Source organism: Petaurus breviceps, unplaced genomic scaffold (assembly GCF_028583685.1).
Source record: "Petaurus breviceps papuanus isolate PSGF00001 unplaced genomic scaffold, PetGlider_PUasm1.0 90730, whole genome shotgun sequence".
Classification (NCBI taxonomy): Eukaryota; Metazoa; Chordata; class Mammalia; order Diprotodontia; family Petauridae; genus Petaurus; species Petaurus breviceps.
In genome coordinates this window covers 1,662,384-1,685,432 of record NW_027187324.1, presented here as the reverse complement: position 1 = coordinate 1,685,432, position 23,049 = coordinate 1,662,384, and the positions used below count along the sequence as shown (strand labels likewise).

The following is a 23,049-nucleotide window of genomic DNA, read 5'->3' as shown; positions in this document are numbered from 1 at the left end:
CACACCCTCTCATATATATTAATGCACATATACACCCTCCAATACATACATATGTATGTGTATACATATATACATAAATGTATATATTCCCTTCAACTATCCTCATACTGAGAAAAGTCTCATGAGTTACAATTATTTTTTTTCCATGTAGGAATTTAAATAGTTCAACTGTAATAAGTTCTTTATGATTTCTTTTTCCTGTTTGCCTTTTCATGTTTCTCTTGATTGTTGTATTTGAAAGTCAAATTTTCTGTTCAGCTCTGTTTGTTTTCTTCAAGAATTCGTGAAAGTCCTCTATTTCATTGGATGACCTTATTTTCGCCTGAAGCATTATATTCAGTTTGGCTGGGTAGGTGATGATTCGTTTTAATCCTAGTTCCTTTGACCTCTGGAATATCATATTCCAAGTCCTTCGATCCCTTCATGTGGAAGCTGCTAGATTTGTGTTATCCTGATTGTGTTTCCACAATACTCAAATTGTTTCTTCCTGACAGCTTGTAATATTTTCTCCCGGATCAAGGAACTCTGGTATTTGGCTATGATATTCCTAGGAGTTCTTCATTTTGGGATCTTTTTCAAGAGGCAATAGGTGAATTCTTTCCATTTCTATTTTGACCTCTATTGTTAGAATATGAGGGCCATTTTCCTTGAGAATTTCTGAAAGGATTATTTCTAGACTCTTTTTTTAATGGCTTTCAAGTTGTCCACTAATTTTTAAATTATCTCTTCTGCATCTATTTTCCAGGTCAGTGGTTTTTCCAAGGAGATGTTTCACATTTCCTTTTATTTTTCTACTTGCTGGATCTGCTTTATATCTTGATTTATCATAATTCCTTAGCTTCCATTTGCTCCAATATAATTTTGAAGGAATTATTCTCTTCAGTGAGTTTTTTAAAATCCTTTTCCATCTGACCTATTTGGCTTTTTACTGCATTCTTATCCTTTTTGGCTTTGGGGGTCTCTTTTGTCCCTTGAGTTAAACTATTTTTAAGGAGTTATTTTCTTCAGTCATGCTGTTGACTTCATGATTTTCTTGCATCGTTCTCATTTCTCTCCCAACTGTACTCCTCTTTTCTTACTTGATTTTCAAAATCCTTCTTGAGCTCCTCCTTGACCTGTGACCAATTCACATTTTTCTTGGAAGCTTTTGAGGCAGGAGTTTTGACTTTTTTGTCTTCTGGTTCCTATGTTTTGACCTTCCCCCCCCCAAAAAAAAAGTTTCTATGGTCTGATTGTGCTCCCTCTGTCTGTTCATCTATCCTGCCAATTATTTGATTTTGAGCTCTTTGCAATGGTAGAATTCTGCTTCCATATTTGGAGAATGCAGTGTCTCAAATTGCTTGGTTTTCCCAAATGTTGTCAGAGCTGTTATCAAAGGTCTGAGGGGGGCAACCCCTCTACAGGCACCACAAGCTCTGGCAAGCTTGCTTTCATCACCCTAGGACCACCATCTAAGGCTGCAACACAGATCCGAGCAGGTCAAAACAAGTGTTATTATTCTCTGAATGGTCAGTTGGTCCTTAAAATCTGCAGCTCAGGAAACATACATGGCAGCAGCTGTAGCCACAGTGCCTCCACCACCTCTCACCCCAGGGGCAGGGGCTACCCACCCTTCTTTCACTCAGTTCCAACAGAGTTCCCTGCTGACCTTTTTACTTTCTCTTTGGTGTTTATGGGTTGAAAATTCTGGAAAATGCCACAGCTGCTGATGATTCCCTCTCCTGAAGTCTGCTCTGGCCTTTCCGGGCTGTTAGTCTGGGTCTACTAGGCTCATGGCAGACTATGCTCGCCTACCCACCTGGTGCAATAGACCCTTCCTATGGGCCTGCTAGTCTGTCTTCAGAGGGAAATTTGTTTTTCTCTGTCAGTTTGTAAATTCTGTAGCTTAAATATTTGTTCCAGTCATTTTTTATAGGAACTGGAGGTAGTTGGGGAGAGAGATCAAGCAAGTTCCTGCTTTTACTCTGCCATCTTCTACTTAGTCTCTTCTTTGGAAGTGATAAGGCTGATAAGAGGAGCCTTAACACTTGCCATTATTTGTAGTCAATTTTTAAGGGTTTAGGATGAAGTAGGTATTTAGAAAACAGGAAAGAAGGAATCCCTAATTTTCCAATACTGTTAATTTCTTTTTTGTTGTTTTGTTTTTCTTTTTTTTTTTTGGAGGGCAATTGGGGTTAAGTGACTTGCCCAAGGTCACATGGCTAGTTTTTGTGTTAATTGTCTGAGGCCAGATTTGAACTCAGGTCCTCCTGACTCCAGGGCTGCTGCTCTATTCACTGCGCCACCTAGCCGCCCCATTTTGTTTTGTTTTTGTCATGCTGTAAATTCATTCTTCCACTTACAATCTTGGACAAATAGAGGTAAGTGAAAAGAATAAACATGGTATTACACATGCAAATGAATTGGAGAATTCGACAGCTTCTGTGAATTCTTTTCTCAAACACAGTGTTTTTTTCCATGATTGTATTTTGAAAAAATCTGCCAATCCAGGCCCCAGCATGTATCCAATGAATGATATAGTTAATTTTAAAATGTGAGGTGACAATTGGCAAATAAGAACTAGTGTTCATCACATTATAGATATTCATCTACTTGACTTTTCTTAATGTGGTTTTAAAGACATTATTATAACTAGAAACAGCATTATTCTATGGTAAAACCAGAAGTATGTTTTTAAATTATAAAATTAATCTTCCAATATATTGACCACTATATAAATATATATATATATATATATGTATATATATATATATATATCTTTCATTTATTTAGAACCAATCCAATTCAGCAAGCTTTTATTATGTACCTCCTATATAACATGCACTCTTCTGTGTATAGATTGAAGGGGCAAAAACAGGCTTTTAAGCAGTTTACATTCTACTGGGCAGTAACACATACATTCAAGTAAATATAATATATTTTTACAAATGACTTAAATGAAAAAAAAACCAGGAACAAGGAAAATATCAAGAAAGACTCCATTTGGAAAGTGGCATTTAATCAGAATATTGATGGGCATCAGATATTATTGTGCAATGTGAGGTGATTGAGTGAAAGCACTGTGGGTAAGGGGATGACTACAGTACAATTGCACAAAAATTGGAAATGGAAATGTTGTGACCAATGAATAAATAGAAAATGTGACAAATATACAGTGTGAAGGGGAGTAAAATGGAATAGAGTTTGAATCAAGATTATAAAAGGCTTTAATGTCAGAAAGATTTGTTCAATGAACTTTGTAGCAGACAAGGCATAAAATGGGGAAAATATTTGCTATCCTTTTGGAAATAATAGTTGATGAGAGTAAAAACACAACTACCTACTGTTTCCAGACTATAGTCTATCTCCACTTTTTGAGATTTGGGACAATGCCATTGATACTGTTTTAATCTAAAACCAAATCTAAAGTAAAAATCTAAAAAACAAACCCTATAAAAATCAAGGTACTGTGTAACAATTGACCCAAAATATGAAAATCAAACTTGCTGAAATATCATTGTATGGATTTGAATACAAGTGAAGAATTTTTCATATTACTCCTCACACATTCTGTATCCAGGACTCCTAGATATGGAGAAAAACATTACCAGCAAAAGGACTGATGTGCAATGATCTGCTAGAAAAATTCTGAATCTATAGTTCATGAATCCCCATTCTTGGGAACTATTATTTTTAGACTTTTTGTTTTGTTTTTCTACAAATGGACTTACGAGCTATTGGATACAAAGATATTTTTTTTAATCTTCTGTAGGAAACAGCCCTTTAGTCATGCCTTCCTTGGGCATTATCTTACATTTTTGAACATCAATTAAGTCAACTCTTCAGGCTATGTTTTCCTCAAGGCCCTGATAGTTTTCTGATAATCTAATTCCTTGCCACAAGGTTAAGGACTTCTAATTGATTGATTTCTTACTCAATATATAAGCATTTTTTTTTGACAAAGCCCACAAAAAGAGATATTATTGGTAGTAATTTCATGTGCTATAATAAGTTGAGTTCTATATTTTGGAGCACAAAGCAGACTTTTATAGAGGAAGTAATTCTTTCACATGTGAATTTAAATAATATTGTCAACTTCATCATATATGTATATATAATAATGATGCATAAATAAAACTTATTTATATACTTTTTGTATTAGAGTAAAAGAGAAAAATAACAAGTTTTCTTGTAAATGATGATCAAAATATGGTTCCAATATATAATTTTCATCATTTTACTGACAATAGAATATTCTTTTGTTTTACAACAACCCAAATGCCACATATATAATAGATGAAAAAAATAATTCTTGACTGGATAACAATAATATAAATGTTAATTTTTTGAGTCAAGATGGTAGAATAGAGGGAGCATTCAGTGGGACTCTCTCAATATTCCTCTTCACATAACTTTAACATAAATATTCCAATCTAATTTTGATGTGGGAGAGCCAATAAGAGTATAGTGAGACATTTTTCAAGCCTAAGTAAACTTAGGAAGTCAGAGAGAACTATAAAACAAGTTTTATATGGAGCCTGTGTGAATGCAACACGTGGAATCAACAGAAGTAGCAGCAGCTGCAGGTGCTCAAGCAAGGATAACAAGAAAGCCTGACACATGGTTAGCTGTACTAGGCCTGGATTCAGGAACAGATGCTGTTTGGCAAATTCATTGCCTATACTCACTTCTGGGTCATAGTTCAATGGTGGAGAAGAGAATATTCTATTTTATTTTTTATTTTAAATCATTCATTTCTACAAGATTTTGAGTTGTAAATTTTCTCCCCATTTTCCCCCTATTCACCACCCAAAACAGTGATCCCACTGAATATCCCCACCCCCAATCTACTATCCCCTATAACTTCCCCCATCCTCCCTCAGACTTTCCAGAAGGACACTGTGGATCTCTATGCCCTGGTGCCTGAATATCTTATTTCCCAATTATATATAAACTAATAGTAATAATAATAATACATTTTAAAATATTTTATTTTAAACCTTTGAATTCCAGATTTATTCCTACCTCCCTAGTCATCCACCCTTTCTGGGAAGATAAAGCAATTCAATATGGATTGTTCATGTGTAGCTATGGGAAACATTTCCAAAGTGGATATATTGTGAAACACTGACTATATATCCCTCGATCTCATTCCACCCACCCCCACTTGTTCTATTCTCTACTTTCATCCTGTCCCTTTCCAAAAGTTGGGGCTTCCAACTCCCCTCCTCCCCAGCCTGTCCTCTCTTCCATCATCCCTCCCTCTTATCCCCTTCCTCCCTAATCCCCTGTAAGGTGAGATACCCTATTTAGTGTGTATTTCATTCCCTCCCCAAGCCAAATTCAATGAGAATAAGGATGACCCATTCCCTTTTACCTTCCTATACTTCCCCTCCATTGTAACCATTCTGCCTTGCCTCTATATGATATAGTTAACCCCATTCTGTCTCTCCCCATCCCCTCTCATTATATTTCTCTCTCATCTCTTAATTTTACCTCTTTAGTATCATCCCTTCCTATTGAGCTGGTCCTGTACTCTCTGTCTATGTATACCTGTAAACATATATACACATTCTCACATATGCATTCATACACCCATATGCCTTCCTACATAGACATATATATGTATACATGCATACATACATACATACATACATATATATATATATATACATACACACATTTCTATTCCCTTCAGCTATTCTCACAATGAGAAAAGTTTCATGTTGCAATTATCATTTTTCCATATCAGAATTTAAGTAGTTCAACTTTGATAAGTTCCCTATGCTTTCTTTTCCCTGTTTACCTTTTCATGATTCTCTTGCTTTTTGTAATTTAATGTCAAATTTTCTATTCCACTTTGGTTTTTTCAGCAAGAATTCTTGAAAGTCCTCTATTCCACTGAGTAACCATATTTTACCCTGAAACATGATAGTCAGTTTGCTGGGTAAGTGATCCTTGTTTTTAATCCCAGCTCCTTTGTCCTCCAGAATATCATATGCAAAGCCTTTCAATCCCTCAGTGTAGAAGCTTCTAAATACCTTTCTTTGCCCTCCTTTTAACAGATTTCCTCACCTCCTCTCTAAGGATCCTTCCCTTATCTTGTCCCTTCTCCCTATCCCCTTTTCCTTTTATTTATTCTGAACTTAGAAGACTTTTATACTCTTCTAGATATATCCATATTGTTCCATCTTAAACCCATTCCTAATGAAAGTAGATTACCATAACTACCAGCCCACCTCCCCCATCTAATTCCCCTGTGCTATTTTTTTTCCTTTTGCACCTCATTTCTATAAAATAATTACTCTTTTTATCTGTTCCTAAATGGTTTTACCAGTTAAAGTTGTATCAAACCCCAATCTTTTCTACAAACTCCCCACTTACTTATAACAATCGTAGACATATGTTTTACATTTTACATACACAATATATGAATGGTCTAGCCTTGTTGAATCCCTTATAAACAGTCCTTTGTATGTACCTTACATTTCTCTTGGCTTTGGCATATCAAATCTTCTATTAATTTCAGTTTGTTTTTTAACAAATCCTGAAAGTCTGACAGTTAATCAAATATCCATTTTCTTTGCATTCAGAATTATGTTTAACTTTGCTGGTTATGATATGTTTAGCCTGAATCCCAGTTCTGGCTTTTCAAATTTTTTTAACATTTATCAATTGGGGAATGGTTTATATTCTTATAAATTGGTCCCAGTCCTCATATTTCAGAAGAGAGGCTTTTATTAGAGATACTTAATATAAAGATTGTTTCCTAGATTTTGGTTTTCCTTCTAATTTTGATTGCATTGGTTTTCTTTGTACCAAAACTTTTCCATTTAATATGATCAAAATTATCTTTTCTACATTCCTTAACGTTCTGTATCTCTTCTTTGGTCATAAAATTTTTCCCTCACCATAAATCTGACAGTTAGTCTATTCCTTTCTTTTCTAATTTGATTGCTTCATTGTCTACACTTTTTTTTTACAAGATGTAGTTTTCTGTGTTATCTGTTTTAACTAAGTCTTGCTTTTACTTTGTCTTAGGTTAAGATTGCTACACCTGTTTTTTTTAATGTCAACAGAAGCATGATAGATTGTACTCCAGCCCTTTATCTTTACTCTCTCTGTTTCACTGCTTCAAGTGTTTTTCTTATATGCAATATATTGTAGATTATGGGTTTTGTTCTAATCTGGTATCCATTTCTGTTTTGTGAGAGAGTTCATCCCATTCACATTCACAGTTATGATTACTATCTCTTTATTTCCCTCTATTCTAGTCTTCCTCCTCTTTGTTCTCTCTCTCTCTCTCTCTCTCTCTCTCTCTCTCTCTCTCTCTCTCTTTCACATTTCCTAATTCATCAGTGTTTTATTTCTCTCTTCTACTTCACCTGATTTTCTCTCTCTTATGTCAGAACACATCCCCCGACCCCTTTACTTAATCTCTTACCCTCCTATTTTCCTGTCAGGTGAGACTGATTTCTATATTCAAGTGATTGTTTCTATGATTCCCTGTTTGAGACAATGCTGATGAGAGTAAGGTTCAAGCAATGATCTTCACCCATCCTCCGTCTTTCTTGTTGTTCCTCCACATTTCTTCTGTTAAAAGATTGTTTTCTCCTATCTTTTGGCTGGTCTTATTGTTCAAGATTTATTTTAGTACTCTATGTTATGGCTGTTTGGAGGTGAGTATGGGAGAGTTGCAGCAGTTTAATGCTTACTTCAGGATCTTGGCTCCCAGAAGTTCACCCTTGTGTATATCTTCAAATGATTACTGAGAAATATTATTCTTAGTGATACTATCACTATTCAGTGCTCATGAAAGAAGAAAGAAAGAAAGAAAGAAAGAAAGAAAGAAAGAAAGAAAGAAAGAAAGAAAGAAAGAAAGAAAGAAAGAAAGAAAGAAAGAAAGAAAGAAAGAAAGAAAGAAAGAAAGAAATGGAAAGGGAGAGAGAAAGAAAGAAAGAAATGGAAAGGGAGAGAGAAAGAAAGAAAGAAATGGAAAGGGAGAGAGAAAGAAAGAGAAATGGAAAGGAGAGAGAAATTGAGAAGAAGGAAGGAAGAGAGAAAGAAAGTTAATGAAAGAAAGGGAGAAAGACAAAGGAAAGAAAGTTAAAAATAAAATGCATTTTTACTTCCGCTATATTTCAAAATTATGATTTTTAGAAGACAAATTTTTAACTATGTGCAGTCATACTATACCATTAAAATCAGTTTTCAAGAAATTTCTCTATTTTCTTATTTCCAAGTGTGTGGTTGTTGTGGGTTATTTTTTTCATGCCTATGGTACAGTGATAATTATTCCCATCACGAAGAACAACACATTTATAAAGAATTTTAGAGCAGAGTAAGTGCAATTTTGCCTTCATTAAAACTGCTAAATTTAATTATCAATACTTATTTAATAGACAGTGAATTTTAAGGGTTTATTCTTCTCCTTCTGAAAAAAAAAACCTTTGTATTAAAGTTATCATATGGTTAGGTTTTTAAAATTCATATATGATAATGCCTTGAACTGATAATAGCTCTATTATCACAGTCAAAGTTTTTATACAAAATGAAGACAAATTGGGAGTCAGTATGATTTAGTAGAAAGATCACTGCTAGTTTGCTAAGAGGAAGAAACCTGGGTTCTTCACTTCCTATGCTTTTTCACTCACTGACTGTATAATCTCAGACACATTGCTGCCTATATAAGACTAAATGTCTTCCTCTGTAAAATGTCCATAATAATACCTGTCTACCTCCTTCAAAGTTTGTCAGGAGTAAAAATACTCATGTGTGATTGAGGGGTATATGCTGAGAATAAAGTATGCAGATAATTGGAGGAATTGTTTATGAAAATGTTTCAGGAGCAAGAAAAGGAACAGAAAAGGGTGGAAAGCTATTGGCTAATGCTGGGGTACTAGTTGAAGGATAAAAATATAAATTATTTAAGCATAAGCATCACAGTTTAAGAGGTGGAATAACAAGCTGTTGAAAGGAAGCATTTCTTCCTCTGACAACCTCACTGATGATTTGTACAAGACTTTTGAGGATTTCCTGAGCATGTCTTTGGCTTCAATTTCCCATGGCTTGTGAAAAATAGTAACATGACCATAATAATGAACCAAGGAATGTTAAAAATGTTACTTTTAAAGTAATGAGTGGAAGATATTAGAAAATGCAGTCCAAATCAACTAATTAAGTCAATAATTTTTTTTTATTTATCTCTTACAATATTCCAGACACTGTGCTAAGTGGTTGGAATATAAATATAATCAGAATGAAAAATAGTTCTTGCCTTTAATAGCATTGTAATGGGAGTGGAGAACATATAAAAAGAAACTTCAAAAAGAAGAGGAATAGAAGAGATGAAGATACTTAGCATGGGGACACAGTAGAGAAAGTCTGAGAGAATCAGGAATACTGCCAGCAGTTAAATGAATCATGGTTGGCCTTGGCCTCCTTTTTAAAATGGAAGTCCTGGTAAGAAATAGTCAATCAGAGGGAAAAACTACAGGGACAGACAGCCCTTCTAAGAGATGAAGTCCAGGGGTGACGTGAGCTTCCAGGGTGAAAAGATGTCTGCAAGATTATAGAGAAAGTCCAAGAGAGTCAAGAATGTAGGATGAATAGGAATGACATTGTTGATATGAGGTCATCAGTATTTGCTTGGGTAGAAAACGAAATTAATTTGGTGAAGGGAGTAAAAATAGAAATGCCTGTGCTCTCCTTCATTATATGTATGATCTGCCAACTTGTTAAAAATACGTGCTTAATTTATTGAATAAATGAAAAGATTTTCATTACCAAGTATAGAAGCTGACAACAGCAGAAGTGAAGCAAATATTTAAAATATATAAAATATAGCAGAAAATTAACTCAAAGTTATAATGCAAAATAACAGTAATGGAAGAATAAGAAACTACTATGGGTCATGTGAGCAAGAAGATAAAGGACTAGATGTTTTTTTTTTCCTTACAACCCCTCAAATTGCTCCAAAATAGGAATTTTTCACACGAGATAAAATAATTTCATTTGTCTCTAAGTCTAAAAGCACCAAGAACTCCAAGATGATTGACATTTAATGAACTAAGAATAGAAAAGGCTTTTTCCTAACCCCTTACACAATCACTCAGCACCCCTTTTCTCACTGACCGCCACTCTCTCACATCAGGACTTCACAAGGCAATTGACAGGGCTGTAATAAATTTCAGGTCTACCTCTTCCCATCGCAATGCCACAAGGAAAAGCAAAATGGAGAAACTCATTCACACTAGGGGAGTGGCATGGCAGGCCTCACTATTATAACAAAGTTCAGCCAGAGAGCTGCACAATATAAAGATCTAGAATAGCAAATTAATGTTTGACTGTATGCTGCTCCCTTATACCTAAAGGAAAAAGCCCAAATTTTAGCTAAGGGAATTTTATTCCCCCAAAAATCACTGGGGGCAGAAACCAAGACCAGTGAAACCTAAATTGCCAAGAAGAGAGGAAGTTCAGAGATTTTTCATGTCCCCCTACACACCTCCTGTAAACCAAGCACAAGAAGCTTTCCAGGGGACTGCTGCTATGAACAGCTTCAAGTTTCTAAAATAGGACTCTCTATTTAGTGATAAACTAAGACAAAATATTGACAGAAACCAAAATATAGCATTCACAATATTATGACATAACAAGCTATCCCTAAAGTGGCCACATAGTTTTAAGCAAAAGATATCATTCAGTAAGTCCTTAACTCAATTAACCTTAGGGAGCAAGCCTCCTTAAGGCAAACAAAGTAAAAATATCAAAGTTTGCCACCCCTACATCATATTGTCTTAATCTCTCAATCATACAGTCTTCTTTCTTCTTCATTGGAAATTAGTTTCTAATCATCCTTAATTCAATCATCCTGAAGAGGTACAGGATACAGAGTACAAAGTCTTCCCATCCCTAGGCCACAGTAAATCATGATCTTCTCAGTTTGCATTAAACACCCAAAGAGAGGTCTTTTCATCTTGACTTGAGGCTGGCTCTCTAATTCCATGGTTCCTCTTCCATGCTCCCAGCTCTTGCCCCAATCTATCCAACTGTCACCTGGATTAGAAAGAAGGCAGTTCTCAGATACTTGTCTAGTTCTTCATCCAGTTCCTTGTCCAGTTCCCATTCCATACTGAAGCTCACAGTGTCCAGTCCAGCTTAAGTACTTCACAGTTTCTATTTATGAGAAGACAAAGCTTAAAAGAGCTACAATAGTATTCATGTACATTGCCAGCACCATCATCAATTCACTCTCTGCCTGTGAAATCAACAGAGACCCACCAACAAGGTCTGAGAACTCAACACACATCACAAACAAAAATCAACACAGACAGAAGAGACAAATGGCACCACCAAAAATGTTCCCTTCCCAAAATCCACCACCACAAGCACTCTCTCTGAGTTCTGCTTCCTCCCAGCCTGGACTTCTGCTTATATATGATCATTATCTCCTCCATGTTCTGCCCCTTCTTGTTGCATCAACAACAGAAGTTCACAAGTTCGGTTTCCTAACAGAGATTTGATATAATCATGGGCAAGGCTTAAAAGAAACTTGAACTGAAACATGGTGCTAAATAATTAAATAGCTGAAGCAAGGCATTAACTACTTCTTTGCTTGCCATTACACCCCACCACCCAGGAGAACCTCCATCAAATAGCAATGTCAGAAAGTGTGCAATAAAAAAGAGATTAAAAAAAAGATAGATGGAGGAAGAAAATTAAACACTTTGAGCAGAAGCACATAAATCAAAATGAAAGATATACTCAAGGGAAGGGGATATGGCCACAAGATCAGCTAAAAGAGTCCAGATATTTATGACTAAATATTAAAAGTCAAAGGAAAATTAATAAATATGTAATGAAGCAGAGGACCTTGCAGATAGCACAAAAGCATAGCAATATATTCCTCAATGCTTTAAAAGAGAAATAAAATTGTGAGTGCAGCATTTATGGCCAGTAGAGAAGATAGAAAAATGTGAATTCATGGTAGAAAATCTCATCTAAAAAAGCAATAACTTGATTGAAAATGCAAATCTACAGAACTAAAGGACAATGTAAAAGAAAAAAAAAGCAAAATCATAATAACATTAAAAGAAAACACTTTTCAATACAATCAACATATTATTAATGTGAAAGACATGATATATAGAGAAAATTGAAAGACATAAGAGCTCCAAAATGATAGGAGTGGTCTAAAACCTTGAAAATATAATGTGAGAAATATTACAACAAAATAATTATGGGAAATAGGAGACAGATACAAGAGAATGTATTGACCCAGAGTGTCACCATTTTCCTTGAAAAATTAACTCTTATAAATTGATCAGCACAAATGCAAGAACAAAACAGTCTAAAAACTGTCTCTTGCAGGAAAAATTTATCTCATGGCAAAGCATAGAAATAAGGCAATACTAATTTAGAATGTGAAATTGGATTAATATCTAATGAAGGTAGGTGATAAAAGATAATGAAAAGTATACTGCCTTATGAAACAGTGAGAACTTAGAGAGTGAAAATAAGTTTATAGAAAACTTGACAAGAGACCTAAATATTATCTCATGCACAATTAAAAGTATAATGTAGCTATCTCAAGGTGTGAGACATTGATTTTCATTATTAAGTAAAGAGTTCTGTACCAATGGGCCTTGGAGTCCAGGATACAATATTGAAACTGAAGGGACAATAAATAGATAAAAAATGGAAAGGATATCCAATGACATTAAACACAACTTTGTAGCCACCACATATCACCTTTAACATCAGAGTTCTAGTTGCATTACATGAGGAAGTAGAAATGGATTGAAATTAAAACAATCACTTCACACACATGTGTATATATGTATATGTAAATCTATGTATATATTTATGTATTGCTTTAAGATTTGCAGAATAGTTAATGTAGTATAATGACAATAAGACCTCATTAATTCAGACTCTGATAACTTCAAATTTATGATGAGTTATAGACTGGAAAAATCTAATTATATTCATACTATCTATAAATTAGGTTTATAAAGTTAATTAGTATAAACAAGATTTCAGAGTTCATATTTAATTGAATGAACTACTTTTAAGAATTTTAGCATATGAAATATTTATATAAAAATTATGCTTAGGAGAAGTGATTGCCCAGAATATCTTCCCTCATATACTTTCTTAGTCCAAGTGACTATAGTAGACATGACTTTCAAACATGTTGAAATGCTACAATTAGGGCTTAATTCATTTGCTTTGTAATTACAGTGAAACAGAATTTTTGATCAATACAATGATCTAAGACAATTCTGAAGGTCTTTTGATGAAAAAATACTATTCAATTTCAGAGAGAGAACTGATGAACTCAAAATGAAGTAAACTTTTTCACTTTAGATATTTTGTTTCAATATAAATAATATGGAAATGTGTTTTGCATGAATATTGCATGAACATACATCACAGTGGGTTGGGGGAAGTGAGAAAGAAAGGAATTTGGGGATTAATTTAAAAAAGAAAAAAATGTTAGAATTAATATTTTGAAAAGACTCAAGGATTGCTTGTAATTATATAAAGATATATACAATATATGTGTGTATGTATATGAATATATATACACACTTGTATATAAATAAACACATGTTTATATGCTAATGTAATCAATAAACAAAAGGAAATTTTCATTTGTTGTTCCATTCATGTTATATGATGAAATAAATAAATCCACATGAAGCATTTTATTTAGAGGTACATAAAAGTGATATACAATGTATAATAAATTTTTAGAAACCAATATGAGCATTATTTTATTATTACTCACTGATTTTGATGTCCATATTATTTGAAGTGAGTTGAAAACATATATCAGAGCCAGATAAAATTTTTTGTTTGGATGTTTTTTTAATTGTTTACATGTTTTCTTAACTGCAATATAAAAATTAAACAAATACAAAGCAGTCACAAGTGATCTAATGAATACTGATTTTTACAGAAGTCCTTTGTTATTTTCAATCAATCAAATTTATTTTTCAACCAATGAAAATTCAGAGTTTTTCATTATAAAAATTCTGCATATATATGTGTTTATTTAAGTATGTGTACATTATATACACATTCACAAGTTGAGATTTGGTGAAATTTCTTCATCTAGGCAAAATAATAAATTTATATTTGAAACGATTGCTTTTATAATAGCAAAAATTCTGATCTTTTCTTCAATTTGTTTGAATAGAATATAAGCTCTTTAATAGAATGGGTGATTTTTTTCTTTGTATTCCCAACACCTAGTACAGTAAATGCATAGAAATTAAAAACTGTTTCTGGAATTTAATTGAATTTATTCTATCCTTTACACTGCATAATTCTTTAATAATGTGTTCAACTAAGCTCCATCAGCTTTTCTGGATGTTTCAAGCACAATTTTCTTTGGGAATATGCTCAGACTTATTCATGCTATAACTCAGTTCTCCATTACTCTTTGGGTGAACTAGAACTGATTCTTCACTAATTCTTCAGCAATTGTGGTATATAATGATTCCTAATCAAAAAGTATCAGCAGAAGAAAATATGTATGTGTGTGTGTTTATACATATATACATATATGAATATTTTTGTATAAATATGTATGTATGTGTCTCTATAACATATATACACATGCATATGTATATATGTGTGTGTGTGTGCGTTTAGAGTCACATTTGGCTCTTTGTGACCCAATTTTTCTTGCCAAAAACACTAGTTTGCCATTTCCTTCTCTAGTTTGCTTTGCACATGAAGAAACTTAGACAAGCAGGGGTAAATGACCTGTCCATGATAACAAAGTAAATACCTGAAGTCAGATTTGAACTCAGGAAGACGAGCCTCCCTGACTCCAGGAAGGGCACTCTATTCACTGCACCACTTAGCTACAGAACCACACTGATGTTAACATGATAAGTTTTTGTTGCATAGAGAAACCTATTACAAAAATTACTGAGTTATTTCTAAAGGGTACACTTCCAACATGATCTCATTATCCATTTACAGTGTTTACTCAAGATATATGCATGTAGAAATACTATAAATCTTTATGGATTAGAGAAATGCAAACAAAAGAACTTTCAGATATCACCTCACCCCTATTTGATTGGGTAAAATTATAAAAAGGGAAAATGACAAATGCTGGAGGGGTTTTGAAAAAAATTGGGACATGATTATACTGTCAATGAAACTGAAATGATTCAACTTTTCTGGAGAGCATTCTGAAATAATGCACAAGAACTTATAAAACTGTGTGTACCTGTTAACCCAGCAATAACACTTGTACATCAGTTTTTCAAGGTGATTAGGGGGAAAACAACAAAAGAACCCATTTGTTCTAAAGTATTTATAGCAACTATCTTTGTGGTAGTCAATAACTAGAAATTTAAGAGATACCAATCAATTGGGCAATAGCTAATCAAGTCACGGTATATCGTTGTGATGTAATACTACTCTGCTTCAAGAAATATTGAGTAGTTTGATTTTAGAGACATCATGGAAAGTCTTGCATGAAATAACAAAGAATGAACTGAGCAGAGTCAAAAGAATGTTGTATACATTAACATCATTATTGTTTGATGAATATTTGTGAACAACCAAGTTAATTTTGATTAAAGAAAATGTTCTCTAATCCAACCATTCTGGAGAGCAATTTGGAACTATGCCCAATGGGATATAAAAATGTGCATAATTTTTGAGCCAACAATTCCCCTTCTAGGGCTATATCCAAAAAAGATAATAAATATGGGGAAAAGTGACACATGTGCAAAAATATTTATAGCAGCTCTCTTTGTGGTGATCAAGAAGTGGAGATTGAGGGGATGCCCTTCAATTGGGCAATGGCTAAACAAGGTGTGGTTTAGGAATGCAGTGGAATACTATGGTGCTATAAGAAATGATGAACAGGCAGACCAGATAAACCTGGAAAGATTTATATGAACTGATGCTTAAGGAAGGGAGCAGAACCACGAGAACATTGTGCACAGTGACAGCCACAGTCTGTGATGACTGTTTTTAATAGACTTAGCCCTCTTAGCAATGCAAGGACATAAAATATTTCTGAAATACTCATGATGGAAATTGCTATCCATATTCAGAGAAAGAACTATGGAGTCTGAATTCAGAGTGAAGCAGTCTATTTTTTGTTTGTTTTGTTTTGTTTTCTTTCTCATGGTTTCTCTCATTTGTTAAAATTCTTCTCTACATGACTAATATGAAAATATGTTTACTATGAAAGTATATGTAAATCCTATATCAGATTGCAGACAGTCTTGGAGAGGGAGGAGCAAAATTTAAAATTTATGAAAGCGTATGTTGAAAAATAAAAATAAATAAAAGGAATATAGCTGTCTTATAAAAGAAATATGGGAGTATTTTTCCCTCAATTTATATGAAAAATTCGCATAGTATGGGTATTATTTGTTACTTAAAAGTCTGTCAAAATTCTCATTTGAATCTCTCTTAAGTAAGATGTTTTGAGTTTGATTTTGTCAGTTTGTTTGAGCTCTTCCATAGGACTTTTATTATTAGTTCAATTTTCTTTTCTGAAATTGAATTAAAGTAATTTTGGCATACTACAAATTTGTATATTTTGTAGATAAGTCTCTATTTCTTTTGAATTCTAAGTCTTACTGGAATCTAATATTACATAAAATGTTATTGTAAATATTTTTATTTATTCTATCATCATTGTAAATACATCTTGTTCATTTCTAAAGTTGTCGGTTTGATTTTCCTCTCCTTTTTTAATCAGGTTGAATAAAGGTTTATCATTATTTTAGTGTCTTCAAGAAACCCACTTTTAGGTCTTCTTTAGCGCCATCTGCTCAGGGCACCACCTCCTTCTCCTCCTCCTCCACCTCCTTCCTCTCCTCCCACCACTGCTGCCGCCACCCTGAGTCATACATAGACTGCACAGCTCTGGCCATTTGGTCCCTGCAGCAGCTGCAGATCTCAAATATTCAGAAGTCTTACAACATGATGGACACTGACAACAAAGAAACTGAACTTGACCAACAAGATATGGAAGATGTTGAAGAAGTGGAGGGGGAAGAAACTGGTGAAGATGCAAACAGCAAAGCTCATCAGTTGACTTCAAATGATGCAGAATCCTCAGATTCTTGCAGCTCTTCAAAAAAGATTGGATGAGGGGTGGCAAGGACCTAGGTTTAGATGCGGCCTCACACACTTAACACACACACCCACACACACACACACACACACACGCTAGCCATGTGACTTTGGGCAAGTCATTTAACCCCAATTGCTCTCCAAAAAAAAAAAAAAAAGATTGGATGATTTAGTGGGAACATCAATTGGATCCATTGAAAGCTTGGCAAAAGTAGCTAAGTGCGTGTGAATGCCTTCAAAAATCTTCAGGTGAAATGTGCACTGATAGAAGGTAAGTTCTATGAGGAGGTTCATGCTCTTGAAAGAATGTATTCTGTTCTTTACCAGCCACTTTTTGATAAGAGAAGTGAAATCATCAATGCAATTTATGAAGCCACAGAGGAAGAATGTGAATGGAAATCAGATGATGATGAAGAGATTTCAGAGGAAATGAAAGAGAAGTCGAAGTTTAAAGAGGAGAAAAAAGATGAAGAAAAAGAAGACCCTAAAGGAATTCCTGAATTTTGGCTGACTTTTTAAAAATGTTGATTTGCTCATTGATATTCTTCAAGAACATGATGAACCTATTCTGAAGCACTTGAAATATATTAAAGTGAATTTCTCAGATGCTGGCCAACCTATGAGTTTTACATTAGAATTTCACTTTGAACCCAATGAATATTTCACAAATGAGGTGTTGACAAAGAACTATTGCATGTGGTCAGAGCCAGGTGATTCTGATCCCTTCTCCCTTGATGGACTAGAAATTATGAGTTGCACAAGGTGTCAGGTAGATTGGAAGAAAAAGGGGAAATTGTCACTTTGAAAACTATTAAGAAGAAACAAAACACAAGGGATGTGGGGCAGTTTGAACTGTGACAAACATTTTCCAGTGATTCTTTCTTCAATTTCCTTTCTCCTCCTGAAATTCATGACAGTGGGGACCTAGATGATGATGCAGAAGGTATCCTTGCAGCAGACTTCCAAATTGGTCACTTTTACAGAGCATATAGCCCAAAGATCAGTATTATACATCACAGGAGAAATTATTGAAGATGATAATGATGAAGATGATGAGGATGATGATGAGGAGGAGGAGGAGGAAGGAGAAGAAGAAGCTGATGAGGAAAATGATCCAGAATATGATCCACAGAAAGGTCCAAACCCAGCCGTGTGCAAGCAGCACTTAGCAGTGTGTGCTGTGGCCTTGAGGATTATTGCACTGTCCCAGCCTAAACACAACTAGTAGTTACTTATAGCCTTATGTTTTGTACTTCCTTGGTAGAATCAAGTAAACATTTTTTGTTACGAAAGAAAAAATTTAAAAAATGAATGTTTAAGCACCAGTTCAAAGTATAGGTTCATTCTACCTAGCATTTTAATAGTATAATTTCTGCTGGATATGTAGAATGCAGTGAATCCCCTAACACATGTCCATTGCTACATAGTTTGGTTCTTGTGAAGACTTTTGTCATTTAACTATTAGACTGCAGCTGCAAAAATTACCCAACTGATATTTGAGACCAATATTGTTTTAGAAAAAAGAAATCCTTCTGAAGAACCAACCAAATTGTTTTTCAGACCAGTAGTTGAATGGGTTTAAGTCTGCTTGCACTAGCTGTGCCTTCATTACCTTGTTAGAAAAATGCAGTGACTTGTATTAACTAGGAGACCACCCATTTTAAAATTTGATTTCAGAAGAGACTAGTACATAGTTAAGAATTTCCAATAAGACCACATCTAATGTTCGTTAACTGTCTGATTGTTTATTGATTTTTGCATTTTAATGTGACATAGTGATCTACAAAGAAGCTTAGTCATCCTGTTAAGGTTATTGTTTACCACTGGGGTGTGAATAAAACCTAGTGTATTCAGGGGAAAAAATCCACTTTTAGTTTTTTACTGGTCTTGAAACTTATATATTTTTCCTCTGATTTTCAGGAATTTCTCTTTTTTGTCTACCTTGAGAATTTTCATAGGTGAGAAAAACTATAAGTATGGAAAAATGTATAATATGACAGATTATTTTCAATTTGTTTTTCTGTCATGTTTATAGCTTTGTTTATTCATTTATATGAATGATAGCACTTGTATAAGGAAATTAAAGCAATATGTTAATAAAGATGATGTAAAAGTAAGATATTTATCAAAAGTATACTTTAAATTTACAGACCAAAATTGAAACAAGTACCCACAAAAAAAAACATGAACAGGAAATTTCTACTTGTTAAGTTGAACACACACTAAATTGTTAACTTGAATATACACTAAAAATGTAAATAATACAGGTTCAGACTTTAAATGCAATAATAACTTGGCTACCCTCAAGAGAACCCAAATTGTGTTATCATTACAGAAACTCAAATTGCATCTTTCTCTGATGCAACTGTAAAAGCTTCCAAGATTTCATCCTCTTTCTTAACCATCTTAAAAATAATTTGTGAAGTGTTTTAATGCTCCTAATTTCTGCCAATAAAAATGAATTATAAAGCAATAGAACAAACAGAAAATCATCTTCCTCAAATACCATTGAGTATGTCTATTTAATTTCAACCAAGAAAGGCATCATTTCATGTTCTTTGTTGAATATTCTCTCTTCATCATGCTATCTCATTCATTCCTTTTCTTTTACTTTTTAAAAGAGTATTTTAAGATTTTGTATGGACTTTCATAAAAAACATCTATTTGTAGAGGGAAGTCACAACTTACCTTACTTCCATTATCTTATCAAATTCTGTGTTCTTTGTATTCCACTTTGATTTTTCTATTCAGAAATGTCCTTTGAGTTACTTCAAAAAACATTTTACAGATCAATGATTCCATTGATTGGATTTCCTTACCAAGGTCTTAGATGGTAAACTTCTCAAGTCTCAGAGTTTCTCATTTCACTTTCATCTTTCTTTCAATCTCTACACATCATTTCTAGGATGATCCTTGTTTCTCCATGAGCCAGTATATTGATTAATTAAAGAATAATTGTTTATTCTAATTTCTGATTTTTCTACAATATTTTCATCTTCCCCTCATGTGGCTGCTATACTTCATTTATTTCATGACTCATTGGTGTTTTACTCAATCCTATTTAGTTCAATTTTAGTGCCATCTCAATGTTTATCATAAGTCCACTGTGGTCACATCCAACAAGGATAAACAGATCAAAATAAATGAGATGGAAATGAAAACCAATCATTTGTTCCTCCTGAATTCAACAGAGAAAAAAGCTGACTGTTGGAAATAAATAAAACCAGATTGATGAAAATAGCATGTTTTAAGATTATCTGTTCTATGTCTTATTATCATCATAGGATAGTAGACAGAGAGCTGGCCTTCAGCCAGAATGTCATGAATTCAAGTGCCACTCCCGATCCCAGGGAAGTAACTCAATTTTTTTGTGTTCTAACCCTATCTTTCACTGTTTTAGGAAGTGTTCTAGGTGTTAAACTCAAACAGAAATGGACCACTAAATTATACATAAGGAAACTGATGACTAACCTATATTGACTTAGATAACTACATATCAAGATTATCTATGTTCTATTTTATTAAATAATTCCCAATTACATTTTAATCTTGTTCTAGCATCAATGGGATATTTTTTTTCTGGAAAAATCACACATTGCAGCAGATTTGACACCTCCGCTCAAAATTTCCTAAGATCATTAATTTTCAGAAAAAGATGTCTGCTCACATTGGTTAAAAGGAGTTTCCTCATAAGGGAGGTTCCTGTACCTTTGAAATTATAGGTTCAGTCATTATCCTTATATTGTCTTGTATCAATATTTATTTATTTTGTAGTTTATGGGTTTATTTAAAACAAATAAAAAATGTGCAAAGCTTTTTACTCATTTTCTTCACTCCTCAGTCTAGCATTTGGATTGGTGATCTTGATGGCCAGCTGAGTTGCTCTCTCAACAATAATTTTCCGATTCTTAGAGGAAACGTTGTGAGCAATCTCAGCACAATAAGATTTGTTGCACATCAGAAGGACTTCTAGCTCTTTGACATTGTGCACCAAAAACTTCCTGAATCCACTTGGCAGCATGTGTTTTGTCTTCTTATTGCTTTCATAACCAATATTGGGCATCAAGATCTGGCCCTTGAGCTTCCAAAGATTCTTAACAAATACTGAGCCCATCTGATACCAAGTTACCTAGCTCAAAAAGAAAAAAAAAAACTCAGGTTATTTTTTTCAGGTAACATTTTTTTTTTAATTTTTCCTTATTTTCCCACTGAATTGACAGGTCAGTGCTTTAACTGAATCAGTACAAATGACCAGGTGTTCTTGTGTCATGTACAGACAGTTTCAGTAAACACAAATAATCCATAGTTAATGTGCATTAAAATGATGAATTTTTAATCTATTTATTCCAAGGAATCACTCTGGCTATTTTCATGCATATTTTCATCTAATTTATGGATATCAATTTTTATATCCTGATACAAATTTATCTTCAAATCAAACAATTTGAGGCTTTTCTCTCTTGTTCTTATATCTCTGTTAATATTAACAATATTTCTTATTTTTTCTCATTTTCAAAGTTCATAGTATGTCATTTGGGATTCATTTTTTTCTTTCAAATATCATTTTTTGGGTAAACATCTCCAAGTTAAGCTTTATTCCTCTATATAGCTAACTCAATTGCTTGCTGGAAAATTATCCATAGTGCATCTTATCTTCAATAAACCTGCTTTCTATATCTTTTTAACATTCACATATAATCAAATTACTTAATTTTCTTAGTTGACATTTCTTCCATCTTCATTTGCCCTTAATTCTAAATTATTCTTTAATGTAGTAAGACATAGAAAGTAAGACCTTTGAAACAAATTCACTCAATTCCCTTTGGGTATATAACTGGGGAGAGACCTTAGAAATTATCACCTTACATATTACTTAGAGAGAAAACTGAGGCTAAAAAGTCAGAGGCTAGTAGAAAGTCTGAATAAAGGGAATATCATGATGAAGAAGAGTCAGAAGCAAAAATAAATATATAAGTAAGGAAGCAAAAATGAAGATACATAAAGGACATGGGATTACAAGATTATAGAATTGGAAGCTGGAAAGGAAAGTTGTAATAATTTTGTCTAAACCTCTAATTTCATGTCATTTTAAAATTTTATTGACATCTATTTTATGCAGCAGTCATTCTATCAAATGCCTCTCCAGAAATCTGCTGCTAAGCTTATTTTCTATAAAAATTTTAAAATATCTAAGCAAGTTATCCAGAACAATAACTAACTGACAGCATAGGCACCATTCGGCATTTGAAGGCTCTTAATTCTTTTTTGAGAAGTGAAGGAAGGGTTTCTGCTCATCTCTTGTCCAACAATAAACTATCTCTACTTACTACATAATGGCATTAGGGTTTCCTGAATACAAAAGATTCAAAAATAAGAAAAAGAATATAAATTTCTTTTACCCATTTCAATTCATTCATTTGACAGGGAAAAGGAGCCTCTTGAAATTTGTTATATGGCAGCTCTTTCCAGGGTGGAGAAAAGGAAACTCACAGAACATAACAAGAGTTATTCCTTCAAAAAAAGACTAAATATTCTTTACAATAAGAGTGGAATACTAAAGCTCTCTAAGTCTTTATTCAGATTTAGGCAACAGTGTGGCAGCTTCCCAGATGACAGCAAGACAGAAGGTTCAAATATGACTTCTTAATTTTCTCCTTTGTATGAGAAAGGTATCATCTCAGATATGATAAATGGTCTCCCTTGTTTGGGCAGTGGGGAGGTAGCAATAGTTCTTGATAGAGCAAAGAATTATCTTCTATCTACACTTTCAAATTTTGACTTTGGGAACTCTAAATGCTGTAACTGAGTGAGGGGCATAAGAAGATGAACAAAATATTTCCCGATTTACTTATGGTTAGATAACAAAGGAGATATGGAGGAACTTATCTTTGCTGCCACATGCTCTGAGGTCTTCTGGTTTCCAAAAAGATTGACACTTTTTGGAAGATG

At 33.7% G+C, this 23,049-nt stretch overlaps 1 pseudogene; it reads left to right on the top strand.

Annotated features, from left to right (window-relative positions):
* Positions 1 to 16,232: 16,232 nt before the first annotated feature.
* Positions 16,233 to 18,431, top strand: LOC138145124 (nucleosome assembly protein 1-like 1; annotated as a pseudogene).
* Positions 18,432 to 23,049: the final 4,618 nt, after the last annotated feature.